General features: G+C 34.2%; 1 long non-coding RNA gene across 1 annotated transcript; it reads right to left on the bottom strand.

The window, feature by feature from the left end:
- Nucleotides 1-817: 817 nt before the first annotated feature.
- LOC112802632 (uncharacterized) lies at nucleotides 818-4,034 on the bottom strand. Its single transcript, XR_003202466.3, has 2 exons — nucleotides 2,765-4,034; nucleotides 818-2,602 (listed from the first exon to the last, which is right to left on the bottom strand). It is a non-coding gene; the product is annotated as an uncharacterized lncRNA (long non-coding RNA).

Below are 4,034 nucleotides of genomic sequence, written 5' to 3'. Positions count from 1 at the left end.
ATAAAATTTTAAATTTAAAATATCATAAAAGTCAAATTTCATGGTCTGAATTACAATAATTCAATTAGACTAAAAATATTCAAATTTTAAATCTCATTCATTTTAAACATAATTATTCGATATAAATTGGCAATATCTTTGGTTTCAAAAAATATTCCTTCTGTTCAATTGTCCATTTCTTCAAATTTTATTTATAAAATTTTTAAAATAAATAAAAAATAATTTCATATAAATTTGTCAATTTTATAATTCATTGATATAATGAACGGACAAACATGGTACTTTGAAGTTATTTGAAGTTATAAGGGATATATTTCCCGTTAATATTAATGACAATGAAATTTTATTTCCCTTATTGATGATTGATGCTATTCTGCCCCTTAATAGGAAATTGTTGAATAATACTAAATAACTCAACATAATTTTTATTTTATTTATAATTAAAATATATTAAAATATTTCAAATCACTAAAATAATACATTCATGTACAATAAATAAATAAATAAAAAATTTTATATTCAGTTAATTTAACTATAACTATATTTTGCATAATTCATTTCTTTTATCTTGTTTGTTGAAATATAGTATTAATTTTTAATTATTTTTAAAAAATTATCTAATTACAAGTTCATTTTATAGTAGTCTTTTCATTTTTTTTTGTCATTATACACTACTCACACATCCTTCATTCACACACATTTTGAATTCTTAAACTACAGCCAGCTTTAGCTAAAATTTAAACCTCAGTACAACATTAAAGATACATACAGATATGCCATCTATGCTAGGTTTCTGTTGCCAGTGGTCTTCCCATTTAATCAGTATAATTTTTTATTCATTTCATGATGACCGAAAATTATTATTTTCTTCAATGATTACACAAACATGGCTAGGCCTATTTTTAAAAATGGCTTGGCTGAGAGCATATTTTTACAAACCAAGCTTTCATTGCATATAAATAAAGAAGACAATGTATAAGTTTAAATACTTTTCAATAATCACAGACCTAAAAAAAAGAAAAAAAAAACTTTTCAACAACTTAGTTGCCAGTTTCAAGCCACTCTAAACTCCTAGATTTTATGTATTGGAATGACATTTATAGGGATGTAAAAGAGGTGATATTGAATCTTTGGAGGAACTCGGAGGAAGTGAAGTTTATTAACAAGACCCTGCTTGTGCTCATTCCAAAGGTGGAGAAACCAGAATTCCTTTCCCAATTTCGATCCATATCGTTATGAAATGTTTTGTACAAAGGCTTTCGAAGATCTTGGTGGGAAATTAAAGCCCTTCCTCAAAAATAGAATTTCTTCCCATCAATCCAGCTTTGTTCCTAGCAGAAATATTCATGATAATATCATTATTATTCAAGAAATAGTTCATACGATGAGAAAGATGAGAGGTAGCAAGGATTTTATGACAATTAAAATTGATTTAACTAAGGTTTATGACAAACTAGCTTGGAGTTTCATAAAGTTCTCCCTAACCCAATTCGGTATTCCCTCAGAGTTGTGTACCATTATCATGAACTGTGTGACTTCTACCAGCTTCTCCACTTTGTGGAATGGTCAAAGAATGGATGAGTTTGTTTCCTCTAGAGGTATTAGATAAGGGGATCCCTTATCCCCTTATATATTCGTCATCTGTAAGGATAAATTGTCGCACCTCATCCCTTAAGCTGTTGAAAAGAAAATCTGGAGGCCGATGAAGACAGGTAGAAATGGCCCAAATTTGTCTCACGTTATGTTTGCTAATGATTTAATCCTTTTCTCAGAGGCTACGTCGGATCAAATACGCAATATTATGAGTATCCTGAAAGATTTCTATGAAGAATCTTGCCATCTTATTAACCAAGCGAAAATCAATGTTTTTTTTTTTCAAGGAATGTGCCTTCGGAGACTAGACAGAACCTCACTCCCATAAGTGGGTATTTGGAGGTCAAAGAGATTGGTAGATATCTTAGTGCTTTTATCTACAACTCCAAAAGAAAAAATAATAGATTTGGTTACATTATTGATCAGATTAAAGCTAAGCTCCAGGGCTGGAAGACTAATTGTTTATCTATGGCTGGGAGGATTACCTTGGCTCAATCGGTCACTGGTGCTATGGCTATTTATCCTATGCAACACGATCGCCTCCCCAAGAGTACTTGTCTGGCTATTGAGAAGTCACAACGTGTGTTTATTTGGGGACATGATAGCACCTCCAAAAAAGTCCATCTCATTAGATGGGAGATTCTTACCAAACCTAAAGGAGAAGGGAGGTTGGAAATAAAGAAGCTAGACGAAGTTAGTGAAGCCTTCCTGGTCAAAAGAGGGTGGCAATTGATCAATCAACAAAATCAATTCTGGGCTCAAGTTTTAATAGGAAAATACGATAGACATCATAATTTGCAACATATCATTATTGCTAAGGGTGGAGACTCTATCCTTTGGAGAAGTCTAGCTGAGATTTGGAATGTGGTAACAACAAACATAGGTCACTTGATAGGTGATGGGGAGAGTATCATTTTTGGAAGGACTAGTGGATGAATTATGGAATTATCCTTCCGAATGTAGCCTCTCCTGTTTTGTCGTGTGAGGATGTGAACCAAAGGATGAGTGCCTATATGAATAGAGATGGAAGTTAGAAATTCTATGAATTGGATCATCTTCCAAATCATTATCTTTCGAAAATATTGAACAATCTTCCCCCATCAAAAGATGAAGGCAACGATATATTGATTTGGAGGCTAAATCCAAAAGGGATCTTTACGATAAAACATACCTACAGGATTCTCATGAACCGGACTCAAAGCCATAACAAGATGTGGCAGGGTATCTGGGAGTGGAAGGGTCTCCAAAGAGCAAAAATTTTTGTCTGGCAATTAACTCATGGAGGAATTCTAACAGTGGCCAGGACTGCGAAGTGGAGAAGAGGTAATAACCAGAAATGCCTGTATTGTGACTCGGACATTGATATCCCTATCCATGTCATTAGAGACTGCCCTAGAGCTTCTATTGTGTGGACCTTGCTGCTAAATCCTCAAAGGGTGGGAGAATTCTTCAATCTCGGGCTGCAAGATTGGATTCTAGCTAATCTCAGTCAGCATTTTGGTAATGATAGTGAAATAGATTAGAAGGATCTGTTTATGATTGCTACTTGTTCGATCTGAAAATTCAGGAATGAAATCTTTCACTAGAAGAAGAGTTATCCCTTGAGGATCAAAGAGATGAAAAGCAAAAGGTTAGCTAGAGAAGTAAGGGAAACTATAAGAAGGGAGGATGGGAATCTGCAATGAGTTAACATTTCACTGGTTTGGCAACCTCCTCTTGATCAGTGGGTCAAGCTTAATACTGATGGAGCCTCACGAGGAAACCCTGGACCTGCTAGTTGTGCAGGGGTGTTCAGAGATAGATTGGGAGGTTGAATATTGGGGTATGGGTGCAAGTTGGGAACTGTCAAAGCGATTCAGACAGATGTGGAAGCTATTCTTATGGGACTCCAAATAGCTAAGAGGAAGGGAATCCCCAAGCTTATCGTTGAAAGTGACTCGCAAGAGGCCATTGAGTTAGTTAGAAATCCCCCGAAGTTCTATCCCAGTCTCACTCGTCCAATAAGAAAGATTGTGGCGCTCTTAGCAGAAAATTGACAAGTGGTAAGGTAAACAAGGTGGCGGATGGGTTAGCTAACTTAATGTTGGATCAGAATAGTAACCGCGTGGAATGGGAACACCCTCCCCCATCGATCTCTTTATCCTTCTTTGCTGATAGAAATGGGGTTTACTTTATCTGGTTATCTTAGTTTCTTTTTTGTTCATGGCCTTAGGCCATCACTTTTACAAAAAAAAAAAAAAAAAACTTTCAAGATAAAAAAAAAACTTTCAATATCTTGACCGTTCACATAATTTATATGTAGTGTAACTAAGTATCCTTTATATATTGTCCTTTATTTAATTTTTAGAGGAAAGAAAGAGAATATAAAACAAGTAACTCTCTTAATCTAGCATTTCTCATTTATATTTTATCTTAATAGTAGTGACAAATAGAATATCACA

This window comes from Arachis hypogaea, chromosome 5 (genome assembly GCF_003086295.3).
Source record: "Arachis hypogaea cultivar Tifrunner chromosome 5, arahy.Tifrunner.gnm2.J5K5, whole genome shotgun sequence".
Lineage (NCBI taxonomy): Eukaryota > Viridiplantae > Streptophyta > Magnoliopsida > Fabales > Fabaceae > Arachis > Arachis hypogaea.
Note: the sequence above shows the minus strand (reverse complement) of the source record. Positions and strands in the feature narration are given on the sequence as shown.